This window comes from Rhinopithecus roxellana, chromosome 8 (assembly GCF_007565055.1).
Source record: "Rhinopithecus roxellana isolate Shanxi Qingling chromosome 8, ASM756505v1, whole genome shotgun sequence".
Lineage (NCBI taxonomy): Eukaryota > Metazoa > Chordata > Mammalia > Primates > Cercopithecidae > Rhinopithecus > Rhinopithecus roxellana.
This window is the reverse complement of record NC_044556.1, coordinates 17,375,620-17,396,779: the sequence shown is the minus strand read 5'-3', so window position 1 is coordinate 17,396,779 and position 21,160 is coordinate 17,375,620. Positions and strand designations below refer to the sequence as shown.

General features: G+C 54.9%; 1 protein-coding gene across 1 annotated transcript in view; it reads right to left on the bottom strand.

Annotated features, from left to right (window-relative positions):
- Positions 1 to 20,913, bottom strand: part of KCNN1 (potassium calcium-activated channel subfamily N member 1) — a 48,048-nt gene extending 27,135 nt beyond the window's left edge. The window contains exons 1-2 of the mRNA XM_030936825.1: positions 20,805 to 20,913; positions 17,540 to 17,660 (exon numbers count right to left, since the gene is read on the bottom strand). The gene's annotated coding sequence lies outside the window, so the exon portion shown is untranslated. The remainder of the gene's footprint in view (positions 1 to 17,539; positions 17,661 to 20,804) is intronic.
- Between the last annotated feature and the right edge of the window lie 247 nt (positions 20,914 to 21,160).

Sequence of the window (21,160 nt, the reverse complement as noted above, 5' to 3'; positions counted from 1 at the left end):
ACAGCGATTCTGAGGCTCCCTCCTGCCTGGGCAGGTGGGGATCCATAATCTCTAAACAGATTCCAGGACCAGTGTGGCAATGCAGGATTTAACTCCAAGATCTGGAATCGATTCTGCAGGGCTTTGTAAAATGTAAGACATGCTTGGCTGGGTTCTATGACCTCAGGCCAGCCTCAGTTTCCCTGCCAGGCTATTTGAAGAGCATCCTGTGTGATGACAGAGCAATGCCCTGTGGCATCATGTGTGAGAGCAGGGACCTCAATTGATGGTGACACAGTCATGCTCACCAAGGTACTGATAAGGCTGTCTGAGTCTCTGGATCCAACTTGCCAGATTCTCCCCTGCCCTGCCCAGCCCAGTATCTCAGACCCTCAAATGCACTCCCTACCTGCTCTGTAGCCCAGGCTGGAGTGCAGTGAGGCGATCCTAACTCACTGCAGCCTCGGACTCCTGGGCTCAAGGGATCCTCCCACCTCAGCCTCCCAAGTAGCCAGGACTACAGGTATGCACCATCCCCCCCACCCAGCTAATGATTTATTTTTCCGACATCAGATGAGATCAGGCGTGTTCAGGGTAGTATGGCTGTAGATGATTTATTTTTATTTCTAGTAGAGATCAGGTCTTGCTACATTGCCCAGGCTGGTCTTGAACTCCTGGGCTCCAGTGATCCTCCCTCCTTGGCCTCCCTTAAGTGTTGAGATTACAGGCATGGACCACTGCGCCTGGTCCCAGGCTCCATTCTTTATGTAAATGTTCTCCTATATCCTAATACTGCCAAGAAGTGGGTCCTGGGATTTGGCCAGTTTTACAGATGGGGAAACTGTGGCACGATGTTGTGAAAGAACCTGCCTGGGGGCCGAGCGCAGTGGCTCACGCCTGCAATCCCAGCACTTTGGGAGGCCGAGGCGAGCGGATCACGCGGTCAGGAGATCGAGACCATCCTGGCTAACACGGTGAAACTCCGTCTCTACTGAAAATACAAAAACAAAATTAGCCGGGTGTGGTGGCAGGCACCTGTGGTCCCAGCTACTCATGAGGCTGAGGCAGGAGAATAACTTGAACCCAGGAGGCGGAGCTTGCAGTGAGTAGCGATTACACCACTGCACTCCAGCATGGGCGACAGTGCAAGACTCTTGTCACAAAAAAAAAAAAAAAAAAAAAAGAAAAAGAAAAAAAGAAAAGAAAAAAGAGAAAAAAAAAAGAGAAAAAACCTGCCTGGGCCGGGCACGGTGGCTCACGCCTGGAATCACAGCACGCTGGGCAGATCACCTGAGGTCAGGGGTTAGAGACCAGCCTGACCAACATGGTGAAACCCCGTCTCTACCAAAAAGACAAAAAATTAGCCAGGTGTGGTAGCCCATGCCTGTAATTCCAGCTACTCAGGAGGCTGAGACAGGAGAATCACTTGAACCCGGGAGGTGGAGGTTGCAGTGAGCCGAGATCATGCCACTGCACTCCAGCCTAGGCGACAAGAGCAAAACACTATCTCAAAAAATAAAATAAAATAAAATAAAAATGAAAGTAAAATAAAATAACCTGCCTGAAGACACACTTTCTCCTGCAAGGAAGATTCTGGACCCGACTCCTTTGTGAGATTTTCCCAACAAGCTGGGCAGGGGTGGGTGGAAGGCCAAGTGTTATCCCCTTTGAAATGATCACAACAGCGTGTGCTGGGGGGGGTCCCTGTGTGCCAGGCCTGGGAGGAGGTTGGGGGGGCAGCTGTGTGCACAGGCAGGACACTTCCCACCCCCACTGGGGGTGACAGACTAAGAGACACAGCAAGGACACAGCAAGATGAGCCACAATGGCCGGGCGCGGTGGCTTACACCTATAATCCCAGCACTTTGGGAGGCCGAGGTGGACAGATCACTGGAGGTCAGGAGTTTTGAGATCAGCCTGGCCAACATAGAGAAACCCTGTCTCTACTCAAACTACAAAAATTAGCCAGATGTGGTGGCGGGCACCTGTAATCCCAGCTACTCAGGGGGGAAGGCAGGAGAATCGCCTGAACCTAGAAGGTGGGGGCTGCAGTGAGCTGAGATCATGCCACTGCACTCCAACCTGGAGCCTGGGCGACAGAGTGAGACTCTGTCTCAAAGAAAAAAAAATAAAAGGAGCTACACTGCTGGGTGACTTTGGTCACCGCACACATTGCAGGACCACATGTGCCTTTGTCCCACACCCCCTACACTGTGTCTGTCCCTCACCATGTGTCTCCAGATACTGGTGTCAGCACACAGGAGTGCAAGAATCATTCCTTCGTGGCCAGGTATGGTGGTTCATGCCTGTAATCTCACCACTTTGGGAGGCTGAGGCGGGTGGATCACTTGAGGTCAGGAGTTCAAGACCAGCTTGGCCAACATGGCAAAAACTGCTGGGCACAGTGGCTCACGCCTGTAATCCCAACACTTTGGGAGGCCAAGGCAGGTGGATCAACTGAGGTCAGGAGTTCGAGACCAGCCTGGCCAACATAGTGAAGCCCTGTCTCTACTAAAAATACAAAAATTAGCTGGGCGTGGTGGTGGACGCCTATAATCCCAGCTACTTGGGAGGCTGGGGCACAAGAATCACTTGAACCCGGGAAGTGGAGGTTGCAGTGAGCCGAGATCATGCCACTGCATTCCAGCCTGGGTGACAGAGTGAGACCCTGTCTCCAAAAAAAAAAAAAAGTTATTCCTTTGATGGTCAGGTGACCTCATGAGTCTCAGAACTTGTCCCGCCCCTTCCCACCCTCACCCATCACATCAATCAGGCTGTGGTTTCCTATAACCAGGCACTTCACAGCTTATAAGGCCTGACCTCCTGCAGGCCCAGCACTTCCCAGTTTATCAGGCCTAGCCTCATGTGGCCTGGTACTTCATAGTTTATCAGGCCTGAACTCCTGCCGGCCCAGCATTTTACAGCCTATAAGGCCTGGCCTCCTGTGGGCCCAGCATTTGACAGTTTGCGAGGCTGACCTTGGCCCTGATCTTTCCCTAACCTCACATATACTTAGGTGGTGCTTCTGTTCCGAGGCTCAAACCCCTGCCTACCGCCTGAATGTCCGCTGGCTGCCAGGTGGGGCTGGGAGCTTGCACTAGGGTGCACACAGGGACCCCAGATCGTGCCCTCATCCAGGGAGCCCAGGAAAACCCAGGCACCCCTTCCACCATCCCCCTGAGGGTGCAAAACTTCCCCGGCTGGGGACGGGGGGCACAGGGAAGAGAAGCGGGTGGCCGGCAGACAGAACCCAGAGGGGGTATGGGCCTCTGAGGGCCTCTGCAAACGACCTTCTGAAACGCACCAATGAAGATGCAATTTGGGGATGTGACTCAGCCACCCGATGCATGGGCCAAATTCAGTCGTGTGTCTGCCATGTTCCTCCTTGCCTGGCAGCCGCGTCCTAAGGTGCCCTGGGCAGGGAGGGGGTGGGGAGGAGGAGAGAAATGGCAGGTGGCTTCCAAGAGGGTGGAGGGGTGGAGGGGTGGAGGGCTTTCCCAGCATCTAGCACGTTACCGTGGACAGGGCTCTTACTGTGTTTTGAGCCTGAGATCAGGATGATCACATTTAATCCCTATCACCACTGGTGAGCAAGGTGGCATTCCCGTTCCCATTTTACAGACGGGAGACAGAGCTCAGAGAAGCCTAGCACCTTTTGCCCAAGGTCATCCAGCCAGAAAAGGCAGGGACTAAATTAGTGCCATCCAGGTGTGGCAGGTGGCAGGGTCTGCTTTCTGGGAGGGGAACCAGCGTGGTCCTGCCCTTGAGAAGCCACGAGCTTGGAGCACAGAACTGATGAGTGCCTGGGCCTTCCCCATTCTTGGGTACACATCCCCTCCCCCACTGCAATCTGGGCCTAACACTGGAGTCCCTGGGACCCTCAGGGATTCCCAGAGACCCAGGAGCCCCTGGGAACCCTCAGCCAAGGTTTGGATGTCCATGAAAGGGTATATTCTTCTGGGTAACAGTCCTGGGTTTGCCAAGTGAGGAATACCACCCTATTAGCCAGGTATGCACCTATAGTTCCATCTACTTGGGAGGCCGAGGCAGGAGATCGATTGAGCCCAGGAGCTCAAGACCAGCCTGAAAAACTAGGAATATCCCATCTCTAACAAACAACAAAAAAAACACCCTACAGGGTGTATTTGGACTGGAAAGTATTGCCTTACTTTTACTACTCTGTCTGGTCATGAGATCTCCCTTCCCTGAAGTCTGGGGTAGGGGGGATGAGCAGAGATTCCCCCCTCCACACCCTCTCCTGGAGACACACACTTCCGGGGGAATCTGGTGGGCCTGGGGGGACCCAAGAGAGCTCTTCAGGAGAGGATGAGGGTAGCAGGGAGCAGGGCTAATGGCTCCTTAGATTCCCCACCCAACAGGACATGGGAAGAGACAGAATCCCAGCCAAGCCTCCAGAGCCCTCCAGTGAGTATTTCTACAAATGACAGGTTTGTTGAGGCAGCCACTGAGGAGGGGCCCTCAGGCACCCCTGCCAGGGAGCAAGTTACTGCCCACTCCTCGGCCACCTGCTTTGTAAAGGTTCCCCATGGTGCCCCACCCCCCACCCCCGCGACGAGGGTTGGTATCCAGAACAGAGTGAGATCTTGCATGGCAAATGCTTTGCAGGCTGTAAGAGCTCGGTGCCATTGATTTCTGTTCTTCAGAACTGGACCAACAGAAGGTGCCCCCTGCCCCTCAATCCCCAAGGCAGACCGCCCCTGGCCCCCAGATGCACACCCAGGGGTTTCCGGGTACCACAACCAGATCAGTACACAACAGAAACTTCTGGGACATGTGGGCCTGTTGTGGGTCCCCAGCGGGCGCTGCCAGAGTCCGGGTGTCCCTGCTGAGGTTGAGGAAGGTCTCCGAGGATCCCCCTTCTCCTCATCACCACCACCCCTCCCCTCCCCCAATACTCCTAGGGCCCTAGCTCTGCAGGGCAGACAGGCACTGCCTGCCCTCCTGTCCCATGGGCCGCCCAGGAGCCAGTGCAGCAAGGCGCTGGCTGCCGGCCCGATCCCCCCATCACCACCCGCCAGGAGCCTGCCAGCAGCCAGCAGGGTGCAATTAGCCTGCCCTCCCGGAGGCTGCCTCCCTCGGGGGCCCTCCATTCTGATGCATCTCCATCAGCCTCCCCGCTCAGACCCCAGCCTCGGGAACTCCCATCTGCTGGCCAGCCCTCCAGAAAAGCAGGGGCAGTGCCCCGAGCTGGGTCCGGGACTTCTGTCCGGGGAGAGCTGGAAGACCCGGCTCTCTGACCCCTCCCTGAGTGCCCCAACCCCTGGATCCAGGGGCCAGTGGTGGGTCACCTCCTTCCCATTCCTAAGTCATTGTGGGTCACTATCCATCCCTGAGAGCTCCCCGACCTCCAACCCTATCTATGGAGTTTGGAGACTCACAGCTCTGCCCTCCCCCAAAGTGAACCCTGCAACCTCCCCCTCCCAGGATGAGGGTGCGTGGATCCTCACTCACTCAGGCAATGTATATGCATTCATTCCCCCCACCTTTCCTTGTTCCCTAGGCTCCGGACCGCACGGAGACCCTCCCTCTTGGCCCCTGCCCCAAACCGCGTCCCCCTCCGGGACGTGCCTCCCTCCTTGGGCGCACTGAGCTGCAGACCCCGGATCCTCCCACACCCTCATCCATCCCACCCAGTACCTGCTGGGCTCGGCCGGGGCGGGCGGACAAGGCTGGAGGGGAGAGGGTCCCGCGCGGCCGCGGACCCCCGGTCGGGGACCGGAGCCGGGGTCGCGGACGGGGCGGGCAGCAGCGAGCGGGCGCGGGGCCCGGGGGCGGCGGGGCCAGGGGCGGCGGCAGCAGGCGCATCCCCCGCCGCCCAGTCCACGGGCCCGGCGGGGGGCGAGCGCCCGCCCGGGCCGGGAGAGAAGGGGGCGGTGCGACGCGGGAGCCGCCGCCGATTGGCCGAGCCCAGGTTGGTACCGCCTTCGACGACCCCGCAAGCCCCGCCCATATTTAAAGATCCCACATTCCCCGGCGCCCCCTGCAACCCCCCAGCGTGCGACTGGACCTCGAACTCCCCCTCTTGCCCCGTGCGACGGAGAGGACCTTGGTGAATCTCCAACCGCCGCCCCCAACAGCCCTCCGGACCTCCTAACTATACCCCCTCCCCAAAATTAGGTCCCAAACTTCAGGCGCTCTGTCAACCTTTGCACGCCTGGGACCGTCCTCCCCGTTAGCATCAGCTGGAAGACAACTTTGCAAAGCGACTCAATGCCTGCCCCTCAAACGACCTCCTCCGGGGTCTAGGTCTGCACAGGGGAGCCTTGGAGGGATTAGGGTGATTGCAAGTGCGGGCGGTGCCTGGGAGCCCTGTGCAGGGGCTTCCAGGGGTGGGACTGGGTACATGCTGGGGCACTCGGTCAGAGGCCACCTTCTCTGGAAGGAGAGATGCCCGTCTGGATCAGGCCACCCAGTCCTAACCCCCAACACCCATGCCCAGGATGACAGGAAGCCGGAGCCCCAGGGAGTTTGGGATCACCAGGGCTGGGGGTCCCCAAAACAGTGCTCCTTCCCCCAGCACCCAGGCTGAACTTGGCCGACTCATTCATTAAAGTTAATGGCGGCTCCAGGGAGCCTTGGGGATCAGTGGGTAGGGAGCTCTTCCTTCCTCCTCTTCCAGACAGCCTTACTGCCTCTGCCTCACCCTGTTCCCACCAGGCTTGAGGTAACTGTGTTCAGTTCTGTCCCCCACCAGCCTGGGGGTTTCCTGGAGCCAGCAGATCCCACCCCCCTATCTCTCTCCCACACCCTCCATCTGTTTTCTTCCCAGCCCAGAGCTTTGGCCCAGGTCAGGAACATCTGAGTGTTTATTCCTGAGGGAGGCTGGTCTTCTGTGTTTCCTCTGCGGAGCTCAGAAAACAGTTGGACCGAATGAATGAAGGAAGGAAGGAATGCATGAATGAGGGATAGCTGCATGGGTTGGGGGTGGCGGTGAGTCACAGAGGGGCCAGGTGATGGCTCAAAGTTGCAGACAAGACCTTTGTTCCCTCCTGGAGAGCCTGTTCCTCATCCCAGCCTGTCCAGACTGCTCTGCACAAGGCCTGGCCGTGGTGGCAATGCCCAGGGCTATGACAATCAGGAAATAGAGGCCTGGGTGGTCCCAGTCATATCCACAGAGGTACCAGGCAGGGCCGGATAGGATCAGTAACAGGGTGCTGTTACAAGTGACCTGACCAGACACAAGCAGCTTTGAGAGTCACTGCAGAGCAAGAAAGGGGTCATGGGGACCCCGAAGGGGTGGGTTTTCAGCCACGCCTGAGAACCAGCCACCCCTCTTGCATCTCTCTGCTGACTCACCAGCACTCCAGCCTCTAGTCAAGCCTCCTCAGTCTCCCCTCGCCACGGTTCCCATCTCCAGGCCTTTGCACTTGCTGTTCCCCTGCCTGGACCACCGGGAGCCCTTTCTACAGCACAACATTGGAGCCACCCACAGCTCCCTCAGGATCGGGCACATCCTTGTACCACATTCAATGCTCCTGGCCCCTGACAGCTCAACCCAGCCCCTACACAGGTCCCTGAGCCATGAGAAGCATACCATGCCCACAGGCTGACCCTGGTCTGCTTGCACAGGCTGTAGCATCAGATGCTTTTTTATTCTTTTTCTCTTTTTTTTGAGACAGAGTCTCACTCTGTCACCCAGGCTGGAATGCAGTGGTGCAATCTTCACTCATCGCAGCCTCCAAACCTCCACCTCCAGGGTTCAAGCAATTCTCATGCCTCAGCCTTCCTACGAAACTGGGATTACAGGCGTGCACCAGCACACCTGGCTAATTTTTGTAATTTTAGTAGAGACGGGGTTTTACCTTGTTGGCCAGGCTGGTCTCGAACTCCTAGCCTCAAGCGATCCACCCGCCTCGGCCTCCCAAAATGCTGGGATTACAGGCGTGAGCCACCGCGATCAGCCTGATGCTTTTTGAATTCAAATCTAACATGTAACTGTCGTGAAATTCACAAAAGCATCAGCCACAGCACACCACTGCCTCCGATCCCCTGCATCCCTGCCCATGCCTTAAAGCCCCTGTACCCACCTTCTCCCTCTGAAAAGACCTCTGCTTGTTCTCCTGTGCATCTACCTGCCCTGAGGGATTGGGGACTGCCCCCATCAAGTGGAACTTGGACAGTTAATCTGGTGATCAACGGCCTTGCCTCCCACCTGAGTCAGTCCTGCCACCTGCTGGAATCCCACCCCTCGGAGACAAGGTCGGCAGCGGGCAGCGTGAATGGGAGTCAAGGTTGGATGGAGGTGGGGCTTCTGGTGGGGGCCGTCTGGGTCTCCGTTCCAGGCAGAGCCTCTCACCAGCCCATGGTTGGCTGGAAGAGACCCAAGAAGCCTGCAAGTAAGCCTGTCAGCCAGCCAAGACGCCCCCGGGACTCATGCCCTGGGAAACTGCCTTGCGCACAGGCTGTGTCCTCTGCAAACGTCAGGCATGGAGGAGGCGGCTGGACAGCAAGCCCCTCCACAGGGGACCTGGGTGGGGGGGCCTGAGGGCTGGGCAACTCATCTCTGGGCAGTGGCTGAGGGTCTGGGTGCAGGAGAACTGGAAGACGTTTACAGAAGCTGAGGGACATAAAGGTAGTGGCCTGAGCAGGGAGTGGCCGGGCACACAAGCATCTCCTTACACCTCCATCCCCAGCACCCCTCCACATGTGCATCTACTGAAATCTTGGACCCAGCCCTGGCTGCCTGGATGGAGGCTGGAACCTGGGCTCCAGTGAGTGTAAGGATTGCAAGGGTGAGTAAGATATTCACTCATTCAGCCATTTATTTATTCACTGATTCATTCATTCATTCACTAATTGATTCATTCATTCACATATCCACGTAGCCCCTTCTCTGAGCCTGGTGCTGGGGAATGCAGCGCCCTAGAGAGATACAAACTGTGCCCCATTTGAAGCTGGCTTTCTAGAGGAGGGGGACAACCCTCTCTAAAAAGAGAAATAAAACTGAGAATTTTAAATACACAAAAGTACTGTTCAGCCTAGGTACATAGCGAGACCCCATCTCTACAAAAATTTTAGATTCAATAAAGTTGAAAGAACTAAGAATGAGGACGGGGAGACTTGAGTTAGGGTGGTCGGGAGGCGTCTTAGAATAGAAATCATTTGAGTTGGGTGTGCTGGCTCATGCCTATAATCTCAGCACTTTGGGAGGACAAAGAGGACAAAGATTATAGGCTCATGCCTATGATCTCAGCACTTCGTGAGGACAAATAGATCCTGACTCTATTTCCTGAAGTCAGGAGTTCGAGACCAACCTGGCCAACATGGCAAAACCCTGTCTCTACCAAAAATACAAAAAATTAGCCGGACATGGTGATGGGCGCCTGTAATCCCAGCTATTTGGGAGGCTGAGGCAGGAGAATCGCTTGAACTTGGGAGGTAGAGGTTGCAGTGAGCCAAGATCATGCCACTGCACTCCAGCCTGGGTGACAGAGTGAGACTTTGCCTCAAAAAAAAAAGGCGGCCGGGCGCAGTGGCTCACTCCTATAATCTCAGCACTTTGGGAAGCCGAGGAGGGCGGATCACGAGATCAGGAGATAGAGATCATCTTGGCTAACATGGTGAAACCCCATCTCTACTAAAAACACAACAAAATTAGCCAGGCGTGGTGGCGGGCGCCTGTAATCACAGCTACTCGGCAGGCTGAGGCAGGAGAATGGCATGAACCCGGGAGGCAGAGCTTGCAGTGAGCCGAGATGGCACCACTGCACTCCAGCCTGGGCAACAGAGAGAGACTCTGGCTCAAAAAAAAAAAAAAAAAAAAAGGCCGGGCGCGGTGGCTCATGCCTGTAATCTCAGCACTTTGGGAAGCCGAGGAGGGCGGATCACGAGGTCAGGAGATCGAGATCATCTTGACTAACATGGTGAAACCCCATCTCTACTAAAAACACAAAAAAATTAGCCGGGCATGGTGGCAGGTGCCTGTAATCCCAGCTATTCGGAAGGCTGAGGCAGGAGATCCCTTGAACCCAGGAGGCGGAGGTGGCAGTGAGCCGAGATCATGCCACTGAACTCCAGCCTGGGCGACACCATCTCAATAAAAACCAAACCAAAACAAAACCAGATCTGGAGTGTTGGCTCCCTCAGGCTCCTGGGAACTGCAGGGGCAGGAAGGGAAGTGGGAAGACCAGGGTGGGAGCTGGGGCAGGTGTCGCAGAGGGTTTGTTCCTAAGCTCTCGGGATTCAGGGACCTGGGATTCCTTCCATCAGCATCTACGGAGCACCTCCTGTATGCAAGAGTTGTACTCTAAGGCAGGGACACTGTGGTGATAAAGACACATAAAGTCCCCCAAACTCCCAGTTTCAGGCCAGAAGACAAGATCGGCTTTGATATGATAAACACACAAGGGCCCTGCAGACGAACATGGAGGAAAAAGGGGCCCAGGATGGGAGGGGAGGGACTGGGCCTGATCCTTCCAGGTCCTCCCCATGGGCTGCCTGCTGTGTTCTCAGCCCTAGAGGAGGAGGTGGGAGTCCAGGGGTGACAGGCAGGCAGGGTAGCAGAGTCCCTAAAAGCATCCAAGGCTGTCAGGGAGGCCCTGTCATGCCCATCGGGGGCCCCACCCTGGGACTGTCCTGTCCTGTCCATTCAGACATGAGCGCCCCCTCCCTCACTCACTCTCAGGCTAGAAGGCTCTAGCCTCCTTCCTCTACCACGCTCATCCAGTGGGTTCAACCAATCCCATGAATTTGCTCCAGGGCACCCCTCTCTCCCGACTGTGGCAGCCCCCTAGAGGAGCAAAGGTTTGACTCCAAAGCCCAGTGTCTTGCTACACAGGCAGACTGGTTTGAATGGTGTCCCCCCAAAATTTGAGTCCTCCCCAGAACCTCAGACCTTATTTGAAAATAAGGGGTTTTCAGCCAGGCGCGATGGCGCATGCCTGTAATCCCAGCACTTTGGGAGGCTGAGGCAGGTGGATCACCTGAGGTCAGGAATTTGAGACCAGGACCAGCCTAGCCGATATGGCAAAATCCTGTTTCTACGAAAAATAAAAAAATTAGCTGAGCATGGTAGCACGTACCTGTAATCTCAGCTACTAGGGTGTGCTGAGGTAGGTGAATTGCTTGAACCCAGGGGGCAGAGGTTACAGTGAGCCAAGATTGTGCCATTGCACTCCAACATGGGCAACAGAGCGAGACTCCGTCTCAAAAAAAAAAAAAGAAAGAAAATAGGGTTTTGTTTTCTTTTCTTTTGTTTTTGAAGCTGGGTCTCGCTCTCTCACCCATCCCAGAGTGCAGTGGTGCGATCATGCTCATTGCAGCCTGTCTCTTGGGCTCAAGACATTCTCCTGCTTCTTTTTCTTTTCTTTTTGTTATTAAATGTAGAGACGAGGTCTCATTATGTTGCCCAGGCTGCTCTCGAATTCCTGGGCTCAAGTGAGGCTCCCACCTTGGCCTTCCAAAGTGCTGGGATTATAGGCGTGAGCCACTGTGCCTGGCCTGGAAATAAGGTTTTTGAAGATGTACTTAAATGAAGAGGGGTGTCATAGTGGGTTAGGTCTGGCTCTGATCTAATAACTGGTTTCTGGGTTTTTTCTTTTTTTGAGTCAAGAGTCTCACTCTGTCGACCAGGCTGGAGTGCAGTGGTACGATCTCAGCTCACTGCAACCTCCGCCTCCTGAGTTCACGCAATTCTCCTGCCTCAGCCTCCTGAGTAGCTGAGATTACAGACACGCACCAACAGAGCCGGCTAAATTTTATATTTTTAATAGAGACGGGGTTTCACCATGTTGACCAGGTTGGTCTCGAACTCCTGGCCTCAAGTGATCTACTTACCCGCCTTGGCCCACCCGATGAAGAGGGGCTCATGGTAGATTAGGGCCGGCTCTGATCTAACAACTGTTTTTGTTTTTGTTTTTGTTTTTTTATAAGAAGGCTATGTGAGGATACAGATGGACAAACGGGGAGAAGGTCATGTGAAAATAGAGGCAGAGATGGGGGTGACACAGCCAAAGAACACCAGGAGCCACCAGAGGCTGGAAGAGGCAGGAAAGGATCTTCCTGAGAGCCTTCAGAGGGAAGGCGACACCACTGACACCTTGATTTTGGACATCTGGCCTCTGGAACTGTGAGAGCACAACTTTCTGTGTGTTTTTTTTTTTGTTTGTTTGCTTGTTTTTTGTGTTTTTTTGAGACAGAGTTTTGCTCCTGTCACCCAGGCTGGAGTGCAGTGGGGAGATCTTGGCTCTCTGCAACCTCTGCCTCCCAAGTAGCTGGGATTACAGGCACCCGCCACCACGCCCAGCTAATTTTTGTATTTTTAGTAAAGACGGGGTTTCACCATGTTGGCCAGGCTGGTCTCGAACTCCCGACCTCAGGTGATTTGTCCACCTCGGCCTCCCAAAGTGTTAGGATTACAGGTGTGAGCCATACCGCCCGGCCAACTTTCTGTGGTTGTAAGTCATCCAGCTCATGGTCATTTGTGGCGGTAGCCACAGGAATGAAGGCAGTGATTGTGGACAAGGGACTGGTAACTCTGAGCCTCCATTTCCTCTGCAGGCAATGATAGGGCCTCTTTGGAGGCCAGTGGCATGAGGTTCAGAAGGTAATTTCCATCAAATGTCCTAGCACTCCATGGATGCTTACAGCTGCTACGGGCCTGACCATGACCTGGACTATTACTTTTTCTTTTGTTTTGTTTTTTTGAGATGGAGTCTCACTCTGTTGCCCAGGCTGGAGTACAGTGGCACAGTTCTCAGCTTACTGCAAGCTCCGCCTCCCGGGTTCAAGTGATTCTTCTGCCTTAGCCTCCTGAGTAGCTGGGATTACAGGTGCCCACCACCATGCTCGGCTAATTGTTATATTTTTAGTAGAGACGGGGTTTCACCATGTTGGCCAGGCTGGTCTCGAACTCCTGACCTCATGATCTGCCTGCCTCGGCATCCCAAAGTGCTGGGATCATAGGCGTGAGCCACCGCGTCCAGCTGACCTGGACTATTTCAAAAGCACCTCTTGAACTCTCTCACTCAGGTCTAACCTCTCCCAGAGCCCCCCACCCGGAGGGAATCTTTTTTTATTTTTAAGAGACAGAGTCCCATGGCTCACGCCTGTAATCCTAGCACTTTGAGAAGCCAAGTTGGGCTGATTGCCTGAGCTCAAGGGTTCAAGACCAGCCTGAGCAACATGATGAAACCCCGTCTCTACTAAAATAAAGAATAAATTTTAAAAATATAACTGGGTGTGGTGGCTCACGCCTGTAATCCCAGTATTTTGGAAGGCCAAGGCAGGCGGATCACGAGGTCAGGAGTTCAAGACCAGTCGGGCCAACATGGTGAAACCCTGTCTCTACTAAAAATACAAAATAGCCAGGCGTGGTGGTGGGCGCCTGTAATCCCAGCTACTCAGGAGCCTGAGACAGAGAATCACTTGAACCCGGGAGGCAGAGGTTGCAGTGAGCCGAGATTGTACCACTACACTTCAGCCTGGGCGACAGAGCGAGACTCTGTCTCAAAAAAAAGAAAAAGAAAAAGAAAAAGAAACAAGACCAGCCTGGCCAACATAGTGAAACCCTGTCTGTACTAAAAATACACAAAATTAGCTGGGTATGGTGGCACACACGTGTAATCCCAGCTACTCAGGAGGCTGAGGCAGGAGAATCGGTTGAACCCGGGAGGTGGAGATTGCAGTGAGCTGAGATCACATCACTATACTCCAGCCTGGGTGACAGAGCAAGACTCCGTCTCGAAACTAAATACATACATACATACATACATAAAATTAAAAAAATAAATAAATAAAATAAAAATTAGCCGGGCATGGTGGCAGGCACCTATCTACAGTCCCAAGCTACCCAGGAGGCTAAGGCATGAGAATCACTTGAGCCTGGGAGGTGGAGGTTGCAGTGAGCTGAGATCGCATCACTGAACTCTAGCCTGGGTGACAGAGCAAGACCCTGCATCAAAAAAAAAAAAAAAAAAAAAAAAAAAAAATGAGCGAGACAGGGTCTCCCTTTGTCTCGCAACAGGTTTAAGTGCAGTGGTGCAGTCATAGCTCACTGGCAGCCTCGATCTCCTGTCCTCAAGTGATCCTCCCTCCCGAGTAGCTGGGGCTACATGCGTGTGCCACCATGCCTGGCTATTTTTTTCCTTTTGTAGAGATGGGGTGTTGCCATGTTGCTGAGGCTATTCTTGAACTCCTGTCCTCAAGTGATCCTCCTTCCTTGGCCTCCCAAAGTGCTGGGATTACAGGGATCTTTCTTGGTTACAAATCTGATCATGTCACCCCAGATTCCGGGTGCTCAGCAATCCCCTGGCATCTGAGCAATTAGATCCCACATGATCCCAGCCTTAGCTGCTGGCAAACTCCTACTTGATCTTCCAGACTTAGCCCAATGAGCACCTCCTCCAGGATGCCTTCCCAGGTTTCCCCAGGCACAATGAGTGCTCCCTTCCCTCCCAGTGGCTCCTTGGCATGAGATGGAAACCTGGCCACATTTCATCCTCCATCCCCAACCCAGTCCCAGAATGTGCCCACTTCTTTCCATCCGAGGCCCTACCCTAGTACCAGCCCGGCTGAAACCACCAGACATCTCCCGGGCCTCCACTCTGGGCTCCTGCCACCTCCACTCCTGCCCTGCTCTCCATAGCAGCCACAGGGTTTCTGAAAATCCTAACTGAGACCATGCCTCTCCCCTGCTCCCACACCTGCCACGGTTCCCCATTGCTCTGAAGTCCACACCCTCACCACAGCCCCTGAGTTCCTTGTAGCTTGGCTCCTGCCTGACGACCTCCTTGCCTTCATCTTGCTCCTCTCTCCCACTCACTTGGTTCCAGCCACAGCAGCCTCACTGTTCCTCAAACATGCCAAGCTCATTCCCACCTCAGGACCTTCGCACATGTGGTTCCTCCTGCTGGGTATGCTGTTCCCCAGCTCTCAGAGGGCCAGTTCCTCCTCTTCCTTAAGGTCTCAGCTCATGCTCACTGCCCTAGAGAAGCCTCTCTGACTTTTACAAGAGGCTTCCCTGCTCCTCTGGTCACTAATACATCCTCATATTCTATTTTCTTCCTAATACAAAACACTTTTCTTCCTTCCTTCGCTCGCTCCCTTCCTCTTTCTTCTTTTTCCTTCCTTCCTTCCTTTCTTCCTTCCTTCCTTCCTTTTTTTTTCTGTCTCCCTCCCACCCTCCCTCTCTTTTCTACCTTTCCCTTTCCCCTTTCCTTTTCCCCTTCCCCCTCCCCTCCCCTCGCTTCTCCTTTCTTTTTTCTCTCCCTCCCTCCCTTTCTCTGTTTTTTTCTTCTTTTTTTTTTGAGACAGAGTATCGGAGTCTCCCTCTGTCACCAGGCTAGAGTGCAGTGCCGCAATTTCGGCTCACTGCAACCTCCGACTTCCTGGTTCAAGGGATTCTCCTGCCTGCCTCAGCCTCCTAAGTAGCTAGGATTACAGGCACTCCCGACACCACCCCAGCTAATTTTTTGTATTTAGTAGAGATGAGGTTTCACCATGCAGGATGGTCTCTATCTCCAGACCTCGTGATCCGCCCACCTCGGCCTCCCAAAGTGCTGGGATTACAGGTGTGAGCCACCACACCCGATCCCCTTTCTCTCTCGCTTTCTTTCTGAGACAGAGTCTCACTGTCACCCAGACTACAGTACAGTGGTGCAATCATAGCCCACTGTATCCTCGACCTCTTGGGCTCAAGTGATCCCCCCATCTCAGCATCCAGAGTAGCTGGGACCACAGGTATACACCACCCCATCTGGTTAATTAAAAAAAAAAAAAATTGTAGAGATGGGGTCTTGTTACATTGCCCAGGCTAGTCTCAAGCCCCTGAGCTCAAGTTATCCTCCTGTTTTGGCCTCCCAAAGTTCTGGGATCACAGGCGTGAGCACCTGTATCCAGCACATAACACTTGCTTAATTGATGCCCCATGAAATTCCACAAGGGCTGACCTGGGCTGGCCTTTGTTGATTGACTAAATGACCACCACCTCTGCTTTCTCCACAACCCCATGGGCAGCTTAGTGCTGACCCTGGATGTCAGTCAATTGTTCACCAAGGAGTCCTGGCTCGTTGGCTCACGTCTATAAACCCAGCAGTTTGGGAGGCTGAGACAGGTGGATTACCTGAGGACAGGAGTTCGAGGCCAACATGGCCAACATGGTGAAACCCCGTCTCTAGTGGAAATACAAAAATTAGCTGGGCGTGGTGGCACATGGCTGTAATCCCAGCTACTTGGGAGGCTGAGGCAGGATAATTGCTTGAACCCGGGGGGTTGGGGGCGGAGGTTGCAATGAGCCAAGATCATGCCACTGCACTCAGCCTGGGTGACACAGTCAGACTCCGTCTCAAAACAAACAAAACAAAACTAAACTAAACTGAAAAAAAAAAAAGTTCACTGGAGAAAGGAGCACAGGAGCTGCCTTCCACAGAGCTGGCCTACCCTGGGGACTGTCTCCAGTGAGACCACGAGAGCTGGGGGGTAGAGGCTGTGTGTGGGGGCAGGAGTGGTGGGACAGAGCTCTTCCAACCTGGCTCAACACCCCACTTCTAGGTCATCTGGTCTCTCTAAATAGGTTCCCTAACTCCAGCGATCAGAGAAAGTGGACAGTAACTCCCTGGAGGGTCTAGAAAGCATAGTCCTTGCTATTATCATCATCATGATATACATGATATAATAACAATTACTATATTAGTATTATTTTTCTTGCTTTTTTTTTGAGATGGAGTTTCCCGCTCTTGTTGCCCAAGCTACAGTCTTGGCTTGCAACCTCCGCCTCCTGGGTTCAAGCGATTCTCCTGCCTTAGCCTCCCAAGTAGCTGGGGTTACAGGCATGCAGCACTATGCCTGGCTAATTTTGTATTTTTAGTAGAGATGGGGTTTCACCCTGTTGGCCAGGCTGGTCTTGAACTCCTGACCTCAGGTGATCTGCCCGCCTCGGCCTCCCAAACTGCTGGGATTACAAGTGTAAGCCACCGTGCCCGGCCTATTTTTTTTTTTTTTTTTTTAAATTAAAGAGATGGGAGTCTCGCTCTGTTGCCTAGGCTGGAGTGCAGTGGACATTCACAAGCATGATCATCGCTGACTGCAGCCTCAAGCTCCTGGACTCTTGATACTCCCACCTTAGTCTTCCGAGTAGCTACGACCACAGGTGCACGCCACTGCACCCAGCTTGTTATTATTTCAAAAGCTGGCACGTTTTCCTCAGGTCACCCATTTATTTATTTATTTATTTATTATTTATTTATTTATTTATTTATTTTGAAACAGAGCCTTACTGTGTCGCCAAGGCTGGAGTGCAGTGGCGCGATCTTGGCTCACTGCAACCTCTGCCTCCCGATTCAAGTGGTCCTCCTGCCTCAGCCTCCCAAGTAGCTAGGATTACAGGTGCCCACCACCATGCCTGGGCAAATTTTGTATTTTTAGTAGAGATGGGGTATCGCCATGTTGGCCAGGATGACCTCAAGTGATCCACCTGCCTTGGCCTCCCAAAGTGCTGGTATTACAGGCGTGAGCCACCTAGCCTGCCCCGTTACCAATTTTTCTATCCAACCCTTGAGCCACCCCCACCCCCAAAGGTGACCCAAGTCTGGGACTCACTCACCCTAGGGTGCAGGAGTCTCCTCGCTGAGCCACTGCAAAGGGGCTGTCCCCTTCAGTCCTGCTGGTGACCACTTGACTGGGAGAGAGGGTGGCTGCTGCTGCCTTTCCTGTCCCTTTGAGATCTGTAATGATCAGACAGGGGGTGCAGGGTAGAGGCGGGGATCTAAAAGAGTAGGGTGCAGACAGCTCCCGGACTACAATGGTCTTTTTTATTTTTTATTTTTTTGAGACAGAGTCTTGCTCTGTCACCCAGGCTGGAGTATAGTGATGTGATCTCAGCTCACTGCAACCACCGCCTCCAGGGCTCAAACAATTCTCCTGCCTCAGCCTCCCGAGTATCTGGGATTACAGGTGCCTGCCACCATGCCCGGCTAATTTTTGTATTTTTAGTAGAGATGGAGCTTTGCTGTGTTGGCCAGGCTGGACTCGAACTCCTGGTCAGAGGCAATCCACCTGCCTCAGCCTATTACATACAATGGTCTTTAGAGCAGATCTGCGAGATCTGTGATCCTGGCTTGGTGTTGCTGAGCTAGGTCATCTCCTGAGCTTTCAGGAAGCTTAAGAACAGTGGCTTTATTGCTCCAAAGGGGCCCTGGGCAAGCCCCACCTCTTCCATGTCCCTTTCCTAAGGCCACTCCTCCTTTCACTGGGTTCCGGACACTAGACACTGAATGCTTTATCTGTCTTTTCCAATGCCGTTCCTGCTCACCCCCCACATTGCCCCTAGTTCCTTCGCCACAGGGAGATCTAGGTGGGTAACATTCAGGGAGGTAACATTTTCTCACCCAGGCTGGAGTGCAGCCGCATGAACATAGCTCACTGCAGCCTTCACTTCCTGGGCTCAAGCGATCCTCCCACCTTTGGCCCCCAAGTAGCTGAGACTACAAGTGTGCACCACTACACCTGCCTAATTTTTTTATTTTTTGTAGAGACAGGATTTCAGTACGTTGCCCAGGCTGGTCTCAAACTCCTGAGCCTGTCTTGCCCTTCCAAAGTGTTGGGATTACACTTGTGAACCACCTTGCTTGGCAGACCAGCTGATCTCTTACTTCCCAGCTCTGAAGCTGCCCTGGGGGCCTGTAGCTCCCTTGGGGTACTCCCTTCATCTATATAGTGCTGTCTGCAGAGGGCTTATAGAAGCACATGTTACCCAAGTCCGATCCTGGAGAAGGGGGCAGAAAGGGACATCCCATGGTGGGCAGGGGCAATGCCAGACCCCAGAACAGGACTGAAGGGGAACACTCAGCTGCCCTTTCTCTCACCAGGACCTTGGGTCGGGGCAATAGTCACCTTGGATGGCTCAGGGACCACCTGTTCCAGCCAGGGGGACCTTGATGCTGACCCTAGCCTTGGGAGGGCAGGGCCTTGTCCAAGGTCACTCAGCGGGTTGCTGCGTCGGAGTAAAAATTCTCTCCTCTATGGCTCCAGAAGCTTTGGCTTCCCCATCTAGAAGCCCCCTCCCCCCAGGGATTTCCTTTGATGAGATCTTGGGCAGCCTGAGGAGGCTGGGAGCGGGGGAACAGCGGGGACAAGAGGAGGTGAGATCTGGGAGCCCCGGAAGAGAGCGAGGCCGGAGCTTCTTGGCTCAGTCCTGTCTGGGTCTCTAGCCGGAGGAGAAACTTGGAGAAAGTAAGGAATCCCCCCAGTTCTGAGGCCCTGGCACCCCACGCTCAGGGTTAAACGGCAGCGGGGGCAGAGGATCTCAGAGCTGACCTCACCACCTGGGTCCTGGGATTTGTGGATCTGACCAGAAACTCGCTCTGCCCCAGCCCAGCTGGGTGACCTTGGGCTAGTGGTAACCCTCTCTGGGCCTCAGCCCCTCCTCCTGTCCGGGAGAGGGGAGGGGGGAAGGGAGAGAGCTTAGGGAAAAGAACAGGAGCCCGGAGCCCAGCGCACAGTAGGCTGGCAGGTTGGGGGGTTCCCTGCCACTGTGCAGCCGGGCCAGCACAGGGAATCCCCGCCACCACGCAAGGAGAAAGGGAGAAACATGAGGGGACAGAGAGGGAGGAGGGGGCAACGCGAACCAGCGCTCCTTTCCCCCTACCACTGAGGAGGTGCAGGCGTGGAGGGTCCCCATGTCCCCACCTTCACCTCGCGGAGGAAAGGGGATGTCTGCGCATCCCCAGACCTGGAAGCAGGAACACCCTCCTCACAGGGCATGGGGGTGGGGTCAGGAGCTGACTCCCGGGATCGGTGTTGGAGGGCGGGGGTTGAAGAAGGGATGCCCCCCTCCTCCCGCAGCTCCCCTTTGAATTCCCAGAGTCGGGCAAGCTTTGACCGATCCGCCCACCAAAGAGAAGGGGACCGCCGCCGGGACCGAACGCTCCCCGCCGTGCCCCCCACTGCCACTCACCGGCCGGAGTCGGCCGCCGCAGCCGGAGTCCCTGCGCCCTGCCCGAGCGCGAAGACAAGTGCACGGCCGGGCAAGGGCGTGTGAGCCGGGAGGGTGTGCGCGCGCCGCCGCAGAGCCGACCCCCTCCCCGCCGACCTGGGCCCCGCCCCGCCGCCCGGGGAGGGGGTGCGGACCCCGCAGGCCGAGGGAGGCAGCCTGGGTCCTCCCCCCGCAAGGCGTCTCCTCTAGAGCCGGGATGGAATCCCCCTCCAGGTCTCTCGCCAAAGCCCACTCTCCCCCCTCCACCCAGGGGCGTGACAGCAAATCTTAGAAAACGGTCAAAGAGATGGGAGGACCCTCTGCCGCCTCTGGCCCAAGGTGCTCATCTTACAGATGGGGAAACTGAGGCCCAGAGAGCGGAAGCCCCTGGCCGGGGCCCAGTGTCCCAACAGCACGGAACAGAGGCTGCTCCCCTCACTCTGGGGGGCCGCTCTCCCAGACCCAGGAAAGAAGAGAGTCAGGGAGAGAGGAAGGCAGACAATTAAAGCCTCCCCACCACGCGACTGGGGAGGATCGGGGGACCCAGAGGCTTCGGGCAGCTGGCAACGTTGACTGGGCTGGAAGATCCCAGATAGGAAGGGGGAGCCTGGGTGGCCAGAACCAAACCACAGAAAACTTCTCTATTTCATTGTTGGGCTGGTGACACCCTCCACCCAACCTGCGCGATTAGGGACCCCTGGAGCCTGACTGGCCAGGGCTTGGGTGGCAGAGTTGTGAAGGTCACTCTGCCACCTTAGAACAATGTGGCTCCCCGGGTCTGGCTCGGTAGGGGATGGGAGGGAGAAGTCCAGGGGCAAGCACCTCCCATGACCTCGGCCCTGCCAAGCCCCTTTCTGAGCCTCAGTTTCCCTCCAGCGAATGGACAAGTGCCCACCTCCGGGGTCCCTCCAGCTCTCCGAGTCCGTGGGGCCGCCGGATAATGTCTTGCTGTTCTCCTTCAGCTGTGCCCCTCCAACAGAAAGCGTGGCTCCAGCTCAGACCACAGTGTTCCTCCTCGAAGCCCCCTGCCCCGCCCCGTCTCTGAACCCCCACCCACCTTCAGCCTTGGTCTGGGGTGGGGGACGGGGAGGGGGGTTCCTCTTGGAAGCAGGGAGGCTTCTACAAACCTCCATTCTGGTTTTTGTTTTTTGTTTTTTTTCCTCTCTTTTCTTCCATTCATTCTAAAAATAGCCCTCCCCCCTCCCCAGCCCCCCGGCGGGGAGCCTCTCTGGAAAGGTAACGAGCTTCCCA